This window comes from Danio rerio, chromosome 18 (genome assembly GCF_052040795.2).
Source record: "Danio rerio strain M-AB ecotype USA chromosome 18, GRCz13ab, whole genome shotgun sequence".
In the NCBI taxonomy this organism is placed as follows: domain Eukaryota; kingdom Metazoa; phylum Chordata; class Actinopteri; order Cypriniformes; family Danionidae; genus Danio; species Danio rerio.
Genome location: NC_141038.1, coordinates 28,771,445 through 28,792,370, shown reverse-complemented (window position 1 = coordinate 28,792,370; position 20,926 = coordinate 28,771,445). Strand labels below are relative to the sequence as shown.

Below are 20,926 nucleotides of genomic sequence, written 5' to 3'. Positions count from 1 at the left end.
AATACAGCATTCTAGTACTATTTCAGATCACAGAACAACGGGATATGGAACCCTTGCAATGCACTATAACATGACACAACACCAAAAGTAAATAGACGAACTATTCTTTCACTTCCAAGAAAAAAAATATTTGAGTTTTATTTGCTTTATTCTATGTAAACAGCCTCAGTCTGCTGCAATGCATCTACCACACTACAAAACAAAATGTTGGCTAAATAGTAATAAGTGCTATTGTCTTTTGTCAACTATTTAGCAATGTAATAAGCAAAGTTGACAAGTAAGTAACTTTTAAAGCATATTCACGCGACTAACTTGACCCCATTGTGAAACTCCATATTCATAAACTACTGAATTGGATACTATTGAAATGGCTGCATGTTCCAAGTGAATAATCAATAAACAAATGTAAACATTATAAGTCAAACTAAATAAAATAAAGAAGTACAATGGATGAAAACAAGCGATGATTATATATACAGCCAAGCCCGAAATTATTTACACCTTTGGCAAATTATGAGTTTTTGTTTAAATTTAAATTAAAACCTAAAAAATATTTTTTTTTCAACAATGAAGCCTCTTGTACACAGTCTTATTTTAGTTTTTGGGAGAAGCCTGTGTCATTTCTGGCCAAAATACTGCCAGGGGAATGAATAGTTTTGAGCTTGACTATACTGTTTATACTGATCAAATCCTAGCAGTTTCTTTTATATGTAAAGCTGAGCCAATCATTTTAGATGTGAGTAATCTGGTTGTTGAAGCTGACGAGAAGTCCTATGATTTACCATTGTTAGCAATACCTCAGAGAAACAGAGATTAATAACAACATAATTAATGTGCATATGAATTTGCATGTCACAGTGTACATGAAACTGCCATCTCTGCAATCAGCAAACAAATCTTGCTATAGCCTATTTAAGTCAGTACACTCGGTGGCCGCATTTGCTATGCTTCCAGGAAGCTATGTAGGGTATGCAAAACCAACTCCTATAAAAATGCAGTTCATGCCTAATTTAATGTTTCAAATTCTATTCCCTTATGGAGAAAACAAATGGCATTTGTTTCACAAGACTGTTCCACTTTTTTCCCTGCTGCACTTTTATCTCCCAATAATACTATAACTGAGCCATCTTGGTACACAGTATTTGTACCACTAATATACTATAATAATATTCTTATATAATAAACAATAAAACTATGACAATGCAATATTATATATAGAAAGCCAAGCAAAAATCAGCCTTTCCTAAATCATACTGTACTAATCAAGCCAAGCAGAGGAAGCTGACTGGTTCCTGAGAGAAAAAGGCAACTGGTGTCAGACATGAATCCAGCACCACATCTCCCACGCCTCTCATGAACACTTGGCAGACGAACCACAGAACAGATCTCCATTTAAGATGAACAGCTCCTAAAATCAACCCATACATATAGTTTCAAACATTTAAAATGAGTAGAATATATGATATTTTTAAATTGTTGACAGCTTTATGTTTAAGTGAATTTTTTTTTTTTTTTGTCACAGATTACCAATTTGTGTTGATATCACTTACAATTAAAATACATATTTAAAAAGTTATTTCAACCCTGCACCAAGTCATAAATCTCCACTTTAGCAGCACTTACATAGGTCAAAATTTAGATTTATTTATATCTGCATTATGAAGCATTATTTTTTAGAGGTATTCACTCACACATATTTATTTAATTATATACATTTTAATGAACAACAGTTTTTAATATGGGTTAGGGTTAATTAAAACCAGTACCAGAAACCCCCTCTATCATTTTAGATATTATACTTATATATTTTAGAAAACTTGTTATACAAAAAAAAAAAATGTTAGCAATTCTAAAAGCAACCAATTAACTAGAAAGGTATGGCAGAGCCAAGACAACTTCGCTGAAGTCTCAATATGGAAACCTCTTGTCGGGGTTGGGGTGTTGGGAAGGATGATGGCGAGGACCCAACTGCTGTAAACCGAAGATTTTATTATATCCAAAAAAATACAACTTAAAACCCCCCATAAAGGTGGAGGGAGGAGGCAGTAAAAGACAAAACTGACTAGACTCGACATGGCTCAGCAAGGCTTGGCATGATACACATGAAAGACAAGTAGCTCTGCCCCTTTTTGTTTAGCCAGAGGAGATCTGGTCAGAACAACTGATCCTGGTTTCTCCCATATTTGTTCTCAAGTTCCATCAATCGGTGGAGTTTTGGTTCCTTGCTTTCTTCCTTCCATCCTTTTGACTTTGATATTTGTATATAACTATAACTACACCAGCATTCTATCACAATTCTGCTCCCCGCCTGGTATTTGGGAATGTTCCACAATTTCAAATATTGTTATGGTGTATTATATCTAAGTTAAGCTGCTTTGACACAATCTTTGTAAAAGCACTACAGAAATAAAGATGACTTGACTTGGTGATATTCATTTTTTTACCCTGTTCACCTTCAGTGTGTACCTTAAATGGACACACTGACCTCAAAGCCTCAAACAAAAACACTCCCTATCTGAACAGGTATGCTTTGAAGCCATGCTTTGACTCATGAGGCATCATTTCAACAGAGGAAACTGGCTTGTATGCATCAACAGTGTAAACATGTGAACTCAACACTCTTTGACACTTCCACTGAATAAATGGGAGGTAGAGGTGAGGTCAGAGCACATTGTTTCCTTTCTAGTCAATCCTATATACCTAAAGTCCATAATTCACTGCATGGAGATGCCACACAGGTTGCAATATAAGCTATATAAGCTTAACGGTTGTTGGTAATGGAGCTCTTTACAGTTCTGCCTGACAGCCTGTGGTGAGCAAAGGATTTGTGTGCACAAACATGGCATGCATCCTTGACAGGAGCCCCCCGGATCGCTATAATCACCACACCTGTTTTGTCTCATGTGATCGTGTGGAAGAACTCGCTAAGTCTCGCAATTGCACATCTAAAGATCCGGTTCTCCTTCAACAGTTGAACTGCATGATTAATTGAAATTGAAACAAAATTATGACTGCGATATGCCTTAACAAATGTATTGAAAAGGCTGGGATTTATTTAAGTAAAAAACACAAAATTGTTATTAAATGCATAATTCTTTAAAAATTTAATTTTTTTCAAATTTTTGTACAGCAACATAAAAAACACATATATAACATAACAAAACACAAATATATAGTAAATAATAGTTGTATGTAATATAGTATATAAATATAGTAAAGAGATTGCGTTCTTTTTAAAAAGAGGGCAGAGCACAAACCCCAATGTGTCAGCATAGCGGTAGATTTTCAGTGAAGAACTGAACAAGTCAAAAGAGGTGGCTTAAAGAAGGTAGTCTATGGTAAGTTGTATGGTGCAAAAACTATATTGGCAGATGGCTGCTTCTCACTCAGGGCTCTCTATGCTAATGAGGGAGAGATCGTTACTAATGAGTGCAGCTTTCCCCCTCGAATGTGCAAAGGGAGAATGTTGATCAAAGTGTTTCTGCAGACTGTTTAGTGTGACAGATGGGATCCCGGTGGCGCAGTGGACAGCATGATCGCCTCACAGCAAGAAGGCTGCTCGAGCCTCGACTTGGTCAGTTGGCATTTCTGTGTGGAGTTTGTATGTTCTCCCCATGTTCGCATGGGTTTTCTCCGGGTGCTCCAGTTTCCCCACAGTCCAAAAACATGCGGTATAGGTGAATTTAATAAGCTAAATTGCCCATAGTGTATGTGTGAGAATGCAAGAGTGTATGAGTGTTCACAGAGTTAGGTTGGGGCTGGAAGGGCATCCGCTGCGTAAAACATTGGCTGAATAAGTTGGCGGTTCATTTCACTGTGGTGACCACTAATTAATAAAGGGACTAAGCCCCCCCCCAAAAAAGAATGAATGAATGAAAGTTAGACAGACCCCCTAGTTTTTTACTTTTTTTTTTTGCTATTTCTTTGAAAAAGAAAATTGCTTTTTGATTTTGTTGTGTCAATTCCCAGACATTTGCGAACAATTTTGTGATTTATATATATTTACATATAATAACATAACATAACTTGTTTACCTATTAGGGGTTCTTTATTTTGGTCTGGTTAGAGGCTGGCTATATTCACACACTGTGTGCCAAATAACTGTTTTAACCCCTTATAAAATAGACTTTGCATATAATGTTCCTCTTTAAGTTTAGTGATTAGCTTAATATTTTAATTCAGTTTGAATGATGTAAGTTGAGATGACTAGAAAATTTCATTTGATTTAACTAAACTAAAACTATCTGTCTATCTATCTATCTATCTATCTATCTATCTATCTATCTATCTATCTATCTATCTATCTATCTATCTATCTATCTATCTATCTATCTATCTATCTATCTGTTTGTCTGTCTGTCTGTCTGTCTATCGATCTGTCTATCGATCTGTCTATCTGTCTGTGTATCTATCTATCTATCTATCTATCTATCTATCTATCTATCTATCTATCTATCTATCTATCTATCTATCTATCTGTCTGTCTGTCTGTCTGTCTGTCTGTCTGTCTGTCTGTCTGTCTGTCTGTCTGTCCGTCCGTCCGTCCGTCCGTCCGTCCGTCCGTCCGTCCGTCCGTCCGTCCGTCCGTCTATAGATAACTCTATTGAGTTATAATATATTTCAGAGTTATAATATATTTCATATATATATATATATATATATATATATATATATATATATATATATCCCACGCTGTAAAATAAACTACATATTAAAAAACAACTTGCAGTGCAAACCAGACTTGATCCTGACCACTAGAAAGACTCTCTCTGTTAATTGCACATAAAAAGTTTTTAAAGTCATCACTAACACACTTGACGCTTCTTGTCAATTTGTGACAAGACAAGCTCTCCAAATCAATGTCAGGATGATTAGAAGCAATGTCAAGTGGTCATAAATGGTCTTCCGCTGATTAGACCCTTGAGCAAACGGCACGACATAGGCTAAACAGCAAATGAAAGCCAAGAACCACTATAAATACAAATGCATTCATTCATTGGAGGATGCAAGGCTATATCCGGTTATGCAATGCACGTCAGATGACTGCGTAAATGTTTCAGAAACAGATTATTATAAGTGACCCACCCCTCTACTTGCTTTAAAGTGAAGGATTTCTCTCTTTTATTGCTTGGCACTAGCCAGCTGGAATGTTCTGAATCTGCTAAATGAATTGCTTTGAACCGTTTATTTGTTCAATGGGCGTGCAAAGGCCAAAGGTGCTGTCTATTTAAAAATGTGCCGTGTTCAAACAGCACCGGCAGGTTGAACGCATTTTAAAGGGCTCTCTCATTGGGACAAGGCCATTACCATTCACATCACATAGAATGAGAGAAAGAGATGGAATTTACAGAAAGCTGAGATACAAATTTCAGCTTCTGGCATTTAATGCAGGTCCCCTGATTACCACCAGGACAGTGAATCACTACATAATCGGTTAGAAATCCCACACACGGACCCAGGGTCAGCACACGATTTATCACGCCATATAGAGCAGCCAAAATAATTGCATATGACAGCCTTTTAATACAATCTCTCAGCCTGTGCAATCATTATTAGATTTATCGAGTATTGCCATTGCTACAACAACAAAAGCTACTTTGTTAAACTTAAACTCACATTTCTCAGAAGCACATAACGGCTCAAATTAAAATTTAACTAAAGCAAGACTGAACTTCACACTGTGTTTAACACCCTTGGAAGCATGCAGACGGAAACACCCCGGTGCAACTTGTTTAACAGTAGGCTAAAGGAGCCCATTATTTCAGTAAGAGCATTCTGACAGTAAGTGAACATGACCCAGTCTCCACTTACAATCAATAAATGTCCCTCAGATGCCATATAGAGTGATGCAGAAGAGTAGCTGGCTTTTGTTTACCTGTCTTCTCATGGCTTCGGCTTCAGCGCTCTGTCTCTGTTTCTGTCTCTGTGGTCTTGCTTTAGACGGTCTAACTGTCTCATATGGTTGGGAGGGTAAAATGCCAGCAATGTAGTGGTGTCTTATGTCATGGCCTGACAGATGACCCCTGAAAAGAGCTTGCAAAAACTGTAAGGTAATAATGACACTACTGCATGTGTTACTGGTAGAGCTGCCAGGGGTTTAAAGTCTGTGTGAAATAAAAAAAATTGCAATGTTTGTTTTGCTAGCACATATTGCTATTTTTTGGGTGAACAATAAATCTATGCAAGTTAATTCACTGATAATTGTTTTGAAGTCCATTTTTGATTTAGTGATTGGAGTGGTGGTACTTCTCTGTTTACGTCAGTTTGATGGCTTCAGCCACAGTATGCTTAACCATGTCCCTCTGTATTTTCTACAAGGTAATGATGTGCATAATAGCACCAGGCCTGCTCAATTCATCATTTTAGATGGAAGTACATCATCGTGCTGAAATAAAAGTGTCAGCTACTTCTGGTTTACGTGGATCTTCAAAATTTAAGTACATAACAGGATGTGGCAATTGATAACTCACAATTTAATTACACATTGAATTTGGCAAACAACAATTTAAGGTATTTATTGTGTTAAATAAGAACAGTCAATACAAGTATCTTGATAGTTTCAGCTAAAACTGCCTAGCTATTAAACAGCCCTAGCTAATAATCACTTTTAATATATAATGTGAAGTGATGCTGACAAGGGAGTGTCCAAATAATGCAATGCAGGATTGCTTAAATGTATGATTAATAAGCAGAGATGGTCAGGCAAGCAACAGTCAACACAGGAGCAAACTGATGTATACAGGAAATTCAAAGTCATAGTCAAATATCAGGCGAGTGGTCAGAAGGCAGGCAGCAGACAACATAAAACAAACAAAACAAAGCAAGGTTCAAACACAGAAGGCAAGGCAAAGAAACCATGTCGTAATGTTTACAATCAGTATAACAAGAACTAACCCTGATGTGTGTGAGAGTGCTCTCTTTATAGTCCGGGTAATGAATGAATCAAGGGAATGAGGAACCGGTGGTGTGAGTGAGTGGTGCTTGACAGGAGTTGTAGTCCATACAACAGCGAATTTGTACTTCTTTATTGAACTGTGTGTTTTTTATGGAACTGATCATAACATATTACATAACTTATATCACATAAAACTTATAATATTCACTAGTATTTAAAAGTTTGTGGTTACTTTGTTTTGTTTTATGTTTTTATTTAAAAAAGACTTTGATTCTCATGTTGCAATTATTTAATGGAAAATACAGTAAGACTACCCTAGCTCTATTTATAGGGTACCTGAAGCTGTTTTTTACTGTGCATTATGCTATGGTTTGGCATGGCTTTTAAGTTCGGTTTTGCTTGTCTGGCTTTGCCTTTCCACTCTAATGCTATGACATCATTGTATACATAACCAAATAAATGCATGACAGAATCGGAAAGAACCACAAGCTGGGACTTGAACTCCAGATGTCTGCAACGCTGTTGTACTATATGTTAGTGCACTAACCATGAAGCTATCTGAGCTGACTAATGAACTAAATGAATGAAAATCTGCAACATATTTTTAAAAATACAAACTCAAACAAGGCAGCACGGTGGCGTAGTGGATAGCACAATCGCCTCACAGCAAGAAAGTTTGAGCCCCGGCTGGGTCAGTTGACATTTCTGTGTGGAGTTGGCATGCTCTCTCTGTGTTTGCATGGGTTTCCTCCAGGTGCTCTGGTTTCCCACACAGTCCAAAGACATGTGGTACAGGAAGGGCACCCGCTGCGTAAAACATGTGCTGGATAAGTTGGTGGTTCATTCCGCTGTGACGACCCCTGATTAATAAAGGGACTAAGCGGAAAAGAAAATGAATGAACAATTATGCATGTTATCAAATTAGTAAACTTCTGCCTTAAAAGAGGGCTTTTCACCTTTAAAAATAGTTAACGTTGTGCCATTGTAAACCATTAGTAAACAGATTCCTTGTTTAATGTTTCACACTGCTTAAAATCTCCCCAGGTTTTTATAATTGCTTCATTATTTGCAAAATAAAAAGCCAAGCTAAGCATACCTCTAAATCACAAGTGTGAAAAGTTTCTTTAGCCAGGTTTAAATGTGGTGTTTGGAACAGCAATAACCAGAGGTTAAGTGTGGTGTAAAAAGCCCTAAAGAGCAAACTATTTGATATACTCCAAGAAGAAGCAGTTACAAATCTCATATTTGGTTCTAAATGTCAAAAAAAACATCAGTTTGGTTTTCATTCTGAGCTTTTAAGATTTTAAATTCTGAAAGAATGCTGAGGAATCTGCTAAATGACATGACAAAAATGTGCATATTATTTTCCTTAATCTGGGAGCTGTGTTGAAATGTTGCTATACAAGAAATACAGCCTTTATTTCAGTCCATTTGCTCTAACAATCATCTGCACGGTCCTGTTCATCTGACAGCTTAAGAGACTCTAACAACATAATGACAAGCTTTGCTGCATAAAAACAACACAACAAATGCATTTGCTGATCGAATGCCCAATAGTCTGCACAATGGTTTGCAATGTGATGGTTTCCTCATTATTCCTCAGAATTTGTCCACAAATGGATTTCCTGTACACCTAACCACAACTGTATCCAGACATGCAGAAAGATCGATCAATGCAGCAGCAACTCACTAACATACTTTATTTTATATACTGTGCATACATATACTACCAATTATATGCATAGCTTTATACACTACATGCAATCTCAGTTCACTGGCTGGACTGCATCCCTCCATTGATTTAATTCCAAATCTGCAGCAAAATGCACTTCTGACCTCTGTCCACTTCTGGCCAATGTTATTTCAAGTCTGCACAACACCAGATCAATTACTGACAACTTAAAGTATACAAAACAAAAAGTTTGTAATTGAATGGACCAAAAAATACTGAAAAAAGTTCAAGCACTGTGCCTGTAAATGCACCAGGGAAGTATCAGGTTTGTTTCTCTGTATACAAAAGATAATAATACTGTAGTGTACAGTATACAAGGCAAGTTTGTAATAGCATGCTGGGATGCAGCCAATCTCTGCCTCTTGAGACCTGTCAGCAGCGTATTAAGAATAGAGCCTGGAAACCTAATGAAAATGTAGCTGGGCCCTGATTGTACCTAAAAATAACAAGCTCCTGGAGTAGCTGAATTAAAGTATGCCAACTTGTGCCATCTCTCTTGTAACAGGAGCTAAGAGCTCCATTACACCTAGTATGGACTTTTAAAGTATTATATTTATATTATTTGCTAGCAATATAATTTGTCCACTTTATTATAGAGAAATGTCTGTTAAGCTGACAAACTGTACCCTTTATTTTGATCTAAACTGTTAATCATAAGTGTAAACTGTTCAGTGTCAGCTGTTGCATTGTTATACCAACAGTTTTGTCCCACAAGAGCAAATTTCCACCAACAGATTAATCATTAAATCCGTCACTGGAAAGGTAGAGAAATTTTGCCTTCAGTATTGTGTCTGATGTAACAGCTGAGTGGGAAGGGACTCTATGCAACGGGGCGCCACATTTAGCATTATAATGCTACAACTGTCTCAGACACAGACACACTACAGACAGCAGATCACGTATTTGCTGAAATTAAGTTTTCTACTCCGGGAAGGGACATAGAAGAGCTATTTAAGGAGCACTGGGAAGGCAGAAGGATTGATAATGAAAGTCCTTGACCTTGTGACTACAGGACTGGGCCAGTTAGTATGAGTGTATATACATGGGTATATACTGTATATGTCCAAATGCTGAGGATATAGAATATAGTTATATAGTTTACTGTATTTAGTTTTCACTCTGGCTTCACCTTTTTTAATGTGTTTGTAATCGTTGAATATATCTGTGATGTTTTGTAAAATATGTTTTAAACAATTTCTTTTACTATCTGTGCTGACAGTGGTTGTTTTGTCATCAATATATGAGATAAGCAAAAATCATGAACTGTTTCTTTGAATCTATTTAAAATGTATTGTTATTGTTATATTGGGCTCGCAGATTATGTGGGTACTTGGGTACACTGTGTGTGGATGACCATGCCGATCAGCCACCACCGAAGACCAATTCTTACCCAGGAAAAACCCAGAAGTCCAAATTCAAGTGTTTCACTGACTAACAAAAATAAACTCTTGATTTGCCATTGAATACAACAGACACATCTTTGACTGGCTACATGGCTTTAAAAGCCTCTATTATGCATTATAAAAGGTCATTTTTATCAATTCATCAATTCATTTGTCTCTCCGATGTTTGCGGTGATTGGTTCGATTACCTAGTTTGTTGTGATTGGTTGATTGCATTTAGTGTGAGACGGAAAGAAATGCCCACCATGGCTTATCAACAAGTAGCTAGAGTTCAGAGTGTATGTGTGAACCCAATGCAGGAGTGCATTAAAGCAATGCAGTTAAACACAAGCGTATTGCTCTAATCTAAACCATTCATAATAACAATGACACACATTCAGTATTATTCCACACAGTGGCAAAAGTTGAAAATACACTGCAGCACGTGTGTAAGAACAGCTAATGGTGGCCATAACAACGACAAAGTGGATAAAAAGAGTTACCTAGATACAGTACAAGCCGCGCAGAGCAATTACAAGTAACAAAAAAATATATATATATTTTGCAAGCTAGAGAAAACAAGATGGCAAACTATATTCAAATAGTCTTTGCTGATCCTTCCAGAAACAACCAGTGCGTTTAAGTATGTGATATTGTTTCATGTCAACATCGATATGAACCGGCAAAAGATTCAGACAAAAGGTGAATCATTTAAACGACTCTGAGTCGACTCTTTTTTTTAAAACATCAATAGCTTTAAACACGGTGCACTTTCAGGGCTCTAATTTAACAATCTAGGCGCAAATTCAAAACCCGAGAGGTGGACAAATCTAAAATAGTTTTTATTATAAAAGATATAAATTTGCATATAATAACAATACTGCTTATAATAATAACAACATTATAATACAAATTTTAATCGTCATGAATAAATTTAAATAATAAAAGTGGTTTTTATTACTACTGTCAAATGACAAAAAAAATTTACTAATTAATCCAACTTTTTTATAATCATGATTAATCACCAAACACCATATTTATTACAGAAATAAAAACACAGGCATGTTAGTGCCATTTGAACTTCAAAACAATCAATGCCAATAACAAACAAAAATGATTTCCAGGTTGGACTCTAAATGGACTACAACACAATTCAAAATACAGGCATTGCAAATTTGGAAAATGGAAGATTATTATAATAATAAAGTATTAACAAGTACTTATTGTAAAGTTGTATTGCTGTAAGTTTAGAACAGGGGTTTTCAAAGTCTAAGACAGTGGGCCTCCCTTTTGACACAACTTATCCATTGGCGCCCCCCTCCTCCCAAACACGCACACACACACATACATACATATACATATACAGTATATATAAAGACACAGACAGATGTCAGACTGTTAACTTACTTTATCATCATTTGCATGAAAGTGCAATTATTTACAGAGTAATAACAAGTATTTTAATATAACGTTTTTAAAACTAGGATGATGGTTAATATGAACAGATCCAAGAATCCCAGTCAAAACAGTCGAAGTTTAGAGGGTCTCATGCTGTCATTAGCCAAAATATCTTGACAAACCACACATAAAGGTCGTGGTTCATCAGATGGTCCTGTCCACGTAAATCCTAAACTCAAATACTGATCATCATATCGTCGTCTTTTGGGTTTAAGCCCTGAACTTGAAGGCTTTGAATCGGGGGGTCTCAGAAACCGATCCATTGCAGGCACGTGCACACATAAGGCTCAACCTGTGCAGTGCACATGCCCTTTTTAGTCCTGGATAGAAAGTGCCCTTCCAAAATGATCAAAAGTGCCCCGCGACGCGGCAAACCCTCGGTCCCGCCCTTCAGTAGGCACGCGACAACACCGCTGATCAGAACGCGCGCGACAGACATCCCCCCCCTGTATTGGCAGGCTTGCCAAACAGAAGCGAATTCACAGCTATGGCCTTCTGGGTAAAAAAGGTTTTCTTATTTTTGGGGTATTATTTTTTTTAGCTTTGTTTAATTAAAACGTTTAAATATAATAAAAAATACATATAATAATTAAACTTAATAATTATATTTTTATTACATATTTTTCCCGCGCCTCCCCTGACATGCTCTGGCGCCCCCCAGGGGAGGCGCGCCTCACACTTTGAAAACCCCTGGTTTAGAACATTAATTATAAAGTAGAAACAATTGTGCTTAATCCTCCTTAACATTTAGCCAGTAGCTAAGACAGTCCAGTCTATTGACATTATCAGGGAACAATGTGGGCAAGGGGTACATCAAAGGCAGTTACCAAAGACTATAGACTTCTTACAGGGACTTTGGTCACACCATCTCTAAACATTTAATTCTAAACAGCATTGAGGAATACGAACACCGCAAAGACTATAGAATACATATAGAATGCCTTAAAAACACTTTGGACAGTCAGCGATGTCAGGTGTTTGCTCTTGTTGCTAGGAAACGCACACACACAAACACAGAGAGACAATATACGCAGTACAGCGCACCCGGTAAGCGAGGGATCCCTATAGATTCATCAACATGCATGATTGCATTGATCAAATTCGCTTAAACTAAGCATTCTAAAGGATGGCTATATTTTACAAGCAAGTATTCTGACAAAGCAACGTGAAGACGCTTCACAAAAGACGCTTTACAAAAGTTGCGGGCAGGGGGAAACACGTCCAAATTAACACATTTAAGGGGCATGGAATCAACTTAAAGGCAGAGGAATGGGCTGTCTTTGACAGGTTGTGACATCATCTGGCACTATAACTGAGTACATTTACATGGACACCAATACTTCGCTTTTATGATTAAGATAATACCGATTAAGAGTCTACCACACTGTTAACCCTTACTGTAGATTATGCAGTAAATAACTGTAAAATAGCCAGTGTTTTGCTGTAATAAAAGGAAACAGTATTTTACTGAAAAAAGGAGCAGGATTTGTATGAAATTTTGTAGTGCAAAGAATAAATTACAGTAATTTACTTTATGTACCCTTTACAGATAGTTACTGTGATAATCAATGGTAAATTACTGCTCAACCATTATTACCCCATGTACTCTGATGCTTTATGTTGCTATATATATATATATATACTGTTCAGTTTTGGTATGTGTATGGTCAGTATTCAGGAGAAAGTGAGACAATGCATTAATGATAAGCTAAATTTCTCTGCAGCCATCTTTGTGTTTTCTTTGGTTCCTTTTATGTTTTTAACATTGAGTATCAGGAGTCAACCAATGTCAATGTCACAGAGCTAATTAAAAGGTAAAGATATCGACGAGATGCATTTAAAGGCAAAAATATTCACACAGAGCAACCAAATTATCACAATCATTTTTATAACTTTGTTTACTTTTCTATAATTAATCTAATTTGCCTAGTTTAGCCTATAGTTAAGCTTTTAAATTGCACTTTAAGCTGAATATTAGTATTTTGCTAAATAACTAGTAAAAATGTGTTATTTAAAAAATATCTTAAACAGCACGTACATACATTTTTGCATAGACTCAATTAATTTGTCTGGAAAACTTCAAATGAAATAGGTAAAAGTGGCATTAACATGATAGTATAAAGGCTTTCCTAAATAAATGTATTAATCAGGTTATTTTATTTATTTATTTATTTTTATTACTACAGGTTTGGAACAACATGTGGATCAGATTATTTATTATTATTATTATTTATTTATTTATTTTTTTGCTTTGGATGAAGTTTTTATATTTTTATTGTTTTTATTCAATGATATGTGCATGATTGTGATAAATGTAGGCAGTTTCTTTGAAAATATGCTATGTACCAGGGATGTCAAACTCCTGAAGGGCCGCAGCCCAGCAGAATTTAGTTCCAGCCCTGCTTCAACACACTACCTTTAGATTTAGTTTGATCAGGTGTGTTTAATTAGTATAACTGCACTGTTACTCTGTAGATTGTGCAGTAAATAACTGTAAAAAACAATGATTTAGGCATCACCACACACTCCCACAGGCTGTCCGTCTTATTCTAAACATAAAGGTGTTAGAAAGAGTTTTCAGAAAATGCTGGCCCTTTAAGGGAGCCAGGTGTTTGATTTGTTTACTGCTGAGTGTGCTCTCTGCTATGTCCATCAATTGAGATGTAGAGTCTGATATGTTTTAGGCTTTAAATAAGAATCTACAATGAGTAAGTAAAATGTGTTCAAATGTTTTTGAAGGTTTCTAAAATAAGGCTGTGTTTTAAGTTATATTGTTGTTATCTTGAACTGTGTACTTGAAAGCTACACTGTTAGCTAGTTCGCCTCTCCTCATATAACTTCTTACATTACTTTTGTTTAAGTACAGTATATGTATTTATTGGATATTGCATACTGCCATAATGTACAGATGCTAGCAGTTGTATGTATCTTTCTGGCAACTAAGCCAAAATTAAATTCCATCATCTCAGTAAGGTAACATGTGCACATCATCACAGGGAATCACAAAAACATGATACACATAGCCATCCACACACAAAAGCTCCACTGTCCGGTCCCAGGTTGTGAGTTTGTTGCTAAGTATTTTTCAGAGCTGTGTTTCCACCTATGAATTTATATTAAAAACAATAAAAAAGTTTGTTGTCATGAGATAATTATAACAATAAAAGATTGGATCCTTTGGTTTTTCAGTGTTGCCAACTTTATTTTAGTTTTTTTACAATTATTTCAAACTTTTTATTGAGAGTTGACACAGTTTTTAATTATTTAAAACTTTAAAATAATTATTTTGTGTTTTTTGCTGTTCAGTTTTTTTTTTTTTTTTTTTTTTTTTTTGCATGGTCAGCATTGAGGAGAGAGTAACACATTTCACTGCAGCACTTTGTGTGTGTGTGTTTATTGGATATGTGATTGTGATAAATGTTGGCAGTTGCTTTAAAAGTATTGCTAATACCAGGGGTTCTCAATCCTGTTTCTGGAGATCTACCTTCCTGCAGATTTCAGTTGCTATCCATATAAACCACACCTGAACCAATTAATTAGGACCTGAACACCACGTGATAATTACAGGCAGGTGTGTTTGATATGGGTAGCAACTGAAATCTGCAGAACAGAGTTTAGTACCCACCCTACTTCAACATTACCTGTAGAATTCTAACAAGCCTTAATTAGTTTGATCAGGTGTGTTTAATTAGAGTTACAGCTTAAAGTCCCGGTCACACTGCACTTTTCTCCCTATAGACTTCCATTCATACACATGTGAGTACTGCAGACCTGGAATGATTGCTCATGCGACAAATTTCATAATTTGCAGCATTGGAAAGTTCAAGCTTGGAGAACGCTGAATGCGAAATCACATCATGTGATTGTTTGAGACCAATCAAAGATCAAAACATTACCTCTCTGGCTTGCTTTTTCAATCTCTAATTATTTTGTTTAACTCCACTCCTCGCTTTGTTTAATTCCACTTCGCAGTGCAGTATGACAGAATTTTGCATGCTCAAACATTAGTGTGACCGCAGTCTTACTGTACAGACCTGTAATATGCAAGACAATATTTATATCTGCTGATTTCTTAATTTTGTAAAACATTTTCTGTTATTTATTTGTTTGGTGCCAAAACAATAAAATAAATTTGTCTGAAAAAATGTTATGCCTTCTATTTTAAATAACAGCTAAGAATACTGATTAATTTTAGTAACACTACAATAACTATATATGACATACTATTAATGTGTATGCAGTATAGTGCTGTGATTTGTAACACTACAGTACAGTAATTAACTGTGCACAGTTTCCAGTTAGTTACCACTGCTGCTCTATTACAGTAATTAACTGGCAACACTGTTGCCAGCTACTCACTGTATCGGTTCAGTTACAGTAAATAACTGGCAACACTGTTGCCAGCCACTCACTGTAATGGTTTAGTTACAGTAGAATACTGGCAACGCTGTTGCCAGCCACTCACTGTAATGGTTCAGTTACAGTAATTAACTGGCAACACTGTTGCCAGTTACTTACTGTAACCAAACTTTTACAGTGAGTAGCTGGCAACAGTGTTGCCAGTATTCTACTGTAAAAAACCCTGGTAAGGTCTAACAGTGCATGTAAGCAGCGATTTTTGATTACCTTAAAGGATCACCCAAGTCACGAAATGTGGCGTTTTTTCTTTCTGTTCACCATGCGGTATCAAAATCCATTAAAACAGCACTCTTCCACCAGTCCTATAATTTCATTCAATTACTGTCACAAGGCATGATCAATATGTTGCTGAATAAGAGTGAACTGCTGGACTGCAGTTAAAAACTAAAGATTAAAAATGAAACACCCGAAATTGCATGAAACACTGGAGGAAACGCTGGATAGCCTGGTGATGCAATGTTAATTGTTTTATACTGAAACTTTCCTTCTAAAAGTGCTTCCTTGGTCTTATCCATATTTCTTTGCACATTAAACACACGTCGGCCACAACAACAGGAAATAAAAAAACTGCAACTACGTTAATTGCGTTATTTTTTTAACCCATTGAATATTTCAAATTAATCAAGTACATTAATGCGCTAATTTTGACACCACTCACTTTTATATTTATGTAGAAAATAATAATCTTTGTTACATTTTAATCCTTTTTTTCCATATGATGATGTTGATAATGATAATGATGTTTTTGTATTGCTGTACATCCTGTGAGTATTAAGCCTTTGAACATGCATAAGTAACACGCTCTGCCCTGGACTTTAGACCTGCTTTTAGTTGGTCAGTGGCGAGGTCTATTTCAGTTTCTCATGATAGCAATGTGCCAACAATGCGCATTAACTCACTTTATAGACCACCACACCCATGAGTAGGCCTAAACGTTATCTGCGCACACAGAATTCCGCAAATTTTCCACAGATTTCTGCAGATTTTTTAGCCCATCATTAAATCTGTTTATTTCTTTGAGTAAATGTGTGTACGTGTATATTTATTCAGTTTTTAAATAAATTTCAGTAATATTATTGATTAATATGAAAATGTTCATCTGATTTATGTACAATGCAGTTTGTAAAGTAATTATTTTCTGTCTTTTAGTAGATATATTATATGAGAGACTTGCTTTGTTTACCAAAAAAAAAGTGAATCTAATTGGATTTGCATTTTAAACATTTTAAACAAAAGATATTATTTTTTTATTTCACATATTAAGGTTTTAGTTATGATACTCCCAAAATAATTCCACAGAAATCTGTAGATTTTTACCGAAATTCTCTGCAGAATTAGCAAAAAACACCCACAGATACTGTATGGTCCAACTAATGAGTCCAAAAAGTAGCACAAATGGATTTTCTATTTAAACAACGCAAGACACGTTTGGCACGATTTGTCTCTATTTTCCGACCAATTTTCACATTGGCGCAAAAAGTAAAATTTTGTCTGAAAATAGAAACAAATCCCGCCAAACACGTCTTGCGCCTTATTCCGCCGGGTGTAAAACAGGGCCCTTTGATTTAAACCTCAGCTGGATGTTGTCATTCACTTAGAGCTGTTACACGCTTCAAGGGAGGTCATTTTCAAAAACCCATAATAGTGGCTCTTTAAAGTTTCAAAGCAAAACTACTAACTTTTTTCACAGGTCACTTACAAATACACACAGAAGCATTTGGAAGATAAGAAAAAGAGTGAAATTAGGCTCCTGCATAAGCTAAACATTTCACATTGCTGCAATATCCATAATCCTCCTTAATTTAATATCATTAGTATAACATTTGTCACACCAAATTGTCTAGCCCTGATACAGTCCTTTCTAAAGGTGGCTACATTTTAAAATGTAAGAGGCTGATGTCAGTTTTCAGGGTGTGTAGGTCGACTGCTTCGAAATGCTTATTAGATGGTCAGTAGCATTGAAGATGACATGGAAAAACCACTTCAATCAGGCCAATGACTTCTCCGGTAAGTATATATGGATGGATAAGATGAAAAATATCTCCATCTGTCTTTAAAGAGCAATCTGCCAAGCATCAAAGACAAGTTCAACTCAAAAACAAAGGCTTTGGCATTATATCATGAATATGACAACAGCTTGAGTGGCTGTATGGCACAAATTTATATCTTTATTGATTTACCCAGGACACTCATCTCTGTTAATGTCTGCTTTACGTCCTGCCATTTGATACAGAGGCATCAACAAGCCACTGTTGCAAAATTAGCTCATTCACGGATAAATATAGATGGCAATTTGACGTAATCCATCATGCAGCTTGGAGATTTTTGGCAGCGTGCAATGAGACTTTGAAGGCTGCTTATCTCCAAAATTGATTGCGACAGTCAGAGAGGCAGGACGCTGGAGAGAGAAAAATGCAAGAGGGATCAGAAAGAAGATGAATCAGGCAGGATAAACACAGCTGGAGTAAGAAGTCACTTTTGCATGCTGTTACTCCTGCTTTGAGTACTGTGGTCTTGTGGTTTGACGACTACATATAATACCAGCTACTTATAAGGAAAGGCAAAAGTATTTCAATGTACATTTGTGTCATAATATTGGATTGAAAAAATATATTGATATGCAATACCATTTTCCTGTAGAATATTTGTCACAAATTAGGCTCACTCTCAATAATGCACAGGAATTGCAGGAGTTGCAAGAAAACACATTTTTATTTACAAAGACACTTACTACAAGCACAGAAACATTTGAGGAGTTCAGATGCAAAAGCCGCTAAAAGCTACTTCCACCAAAAATGAGCTAATGACATTGAGTGAATGCTTTAGGCATGCAGTACACCATCAACAAATAGATTTGCTTCAAATCATCTAAATCCCAGCATCAGCGCATTCAGAAATAACAGTTTGTTGGCAAAAGCTGCTAAACGGCACTTGCCTTTGACAGCAAAAACTGCTATAACACGAGAACCAATCAGAAGCACAAATTGAATCATTTATGCTTTCAATGTAGAAGCGCTGATACTCTGGCTTTTATGAGGAGACATATTCCGCTTTCGATTTGGATTTTAAAAGAAGGAGTTTGATGAACTGGATGAGCCTATCCGACTGTCAGTGAATGGCAAATGAAAACGTCCCTTACCTCAAAACTGTATTATAAGAAAATGAAAACACTATACAGTCAGAAGTGTAGTATGCATTCATAACGATTTTTGCACAGTGACGCTACTTTGAATGAATCTGATTTAGTATACAACAAACGACAACTCCATTTCACGAAAGATAGAGTTAAGATGCTGTTCTTTTATTCCACGTGGATGCTACGAGGATGAACAAGGGACCAAGACCTTAAGTATGGTGAGAATGAATGAAATTGTCTGATTTCATTGTCTTCTAAAATTGTTTGAGAGGCATCCCATTTTTGCCCAGTAGGCCTACCTTGTGTTTTATTTGCTAATGTAAGCTATTTTCAAAAAAATAAATATAATGTATAAAACTATACACTCTTTATATTACTTCATAATACCTATACATCTGATAAGCTTTTTATATTGATGGACAGTGCAGATATTGATGTTTCACAATAGTTTTACACGACATTATTTGAATATATTAAGCTTAGCTTACAAAGTTTGCAATGTTTACATTGTTTTACTTATATTAAATTTAAATCCTAAATATCAGAAATGACAACAGATTGTTAAGATTTAATTAATGTCAGTTTTAATGTTGTATATTAATGCACTTACTTTACAGGTTTCATTCATTTATTTTCCTTCTGCTTTTCCCTGCTCATATATATGTGTTCTATGTTTGGTAAAATAATTTCTATTGGCATCTTCATTTTCAACTAATTACACTGTCTTGTTCCAATAGGTGGATTTAGATGGTTTTGCATAAAAAGCTGAAGTGGATTTAGCTGGTTTTGACACAAAAGAAAATTTCCCTTGTTAAAAAACAAAAAATTGTCTAAAGTGACATTTTTGAAAAAAAGGGTATTTTATTTACTAGCTAATAACCTTATCATTACATATAAAATTAAACTTTTGAACCTTATCAGAGGAGCCGGATAGAAAATGTTCATTTACAAGAAAAGAGGTCTGATGGATTTTGAATTCTTCATATAAAGTTGAAGTCAGAATTATTATCCCCCTTTGAATTTTTTCTCCTTTTTAAATATTTTCCAAATGATGTTTACCAGAGAAAGGAAATTTTCACAGTATGTCTGATAATATTTTTTCTTAAGGAGAGAGTCTTATTTGTTTTATTTCAAATAGAATAAAAGCAGTTTTAAATTTTTTAAACACCATTTTAAGGACAAAATTATTAGCCCATTTAGGCAGATTTTTTTCCGACAGTCTACAGAACAAACCATCATTCAACTGTACTCGTATGGGCACAGGGTTTGCAACCAAACAAGGAACTAACCAAACTCAGTGGTATAAATATAAGGGGCATAATAACTCTAATAACACACAGAGGAGGAACACAGGTGAAACTCATGAAACTCACTAGTGGCCGGAAAACAGTACAAAGGAGCGCATGATAATCACAGAAGCACATGGAATAACACAGAAGCACATGAAACAACACACTGTGAAGTCACATAACACAACAAACATAAGAACACAGAACATAACATGACAACAGGCATTCTCAATCAGCAGGTCATGAGACATACTAACAAAGGTAGAACCATTGTACCATTTCTACAGATTATAGTTGCATTAAATAATTATACTTCATATTTCTGTTCCTCGGGGATCGGTTATGGGACCTTTTCTGTTTCTTATTTGTCTTTTAGTGGTATCATTTTTTTTTTTTTAATTTTGCATGTGATTTTATTGTTATGCTTCTAAACCATTTAAATGTCCCCTTCTACGATTGTTGAGTCTGTTGCAGAATAAAAAAAAAACTTGAATTTCAATCAATTTCATTTTTCGTAAGCTGGATAGTAATGAAACAAACTATATTAATTGGAGCAAAGCATTTCCTCAGTGACATTAAAGAGCCCCTATTATGGGTTTTTGAAAATGACCATTA

The 20,926-nt window shown here is 35.7% G+C and overlaps 1 protein-coding gene and 2 long non-coding RNA genes across 47 annotated transcripts in view; 1 reads left to right on the top strand and 2 right to left on the bottom strand.

Annotated features, from left to right (window-relative positions):
• Positions 1 to 20,926, top strand: part of LOC147832840 (uncharacterized) — a 418,098-nt gene that overhangs the window by 244,976 nt on the left and 152,196 nt on the right. The window lies entirely within an intron of this gene.
• The window catches only part of plekha7a (pleckstrin homology domain containing A7a), a 211,785-nt gene that overhangs the window by 110,416 nt on the left and 80,443 nt on the right, over positions 1 to 20,926 (bottom strand). For 13 of the 45 annotated variants that reach the window (XM_087292577.1, XM_087292586.1, XM_087292582.1 and 10 more), the window contains exon 1: positions 5,876 to 5,927. The gene's annotated coding sequence lies outside the window, so the exon portion shown is untranslated. 45 annotated transcript variants of the gene reach the window in all.
• Positions 6,672 to 19,039, bottom strand: LOC147839760 (uncharacterized). Its single transcript, XR_015515074.1, has 3 exons — positions 16,545 to 19,039; positions 9,746 to 10,123; positions 6,672 to 7,654 (listed from the first exon to the last, which is right to left on the bottom strand). It is a non-coding gene; the product is annotated as an uncharacterized LOC147839760 (long non-coding RNA).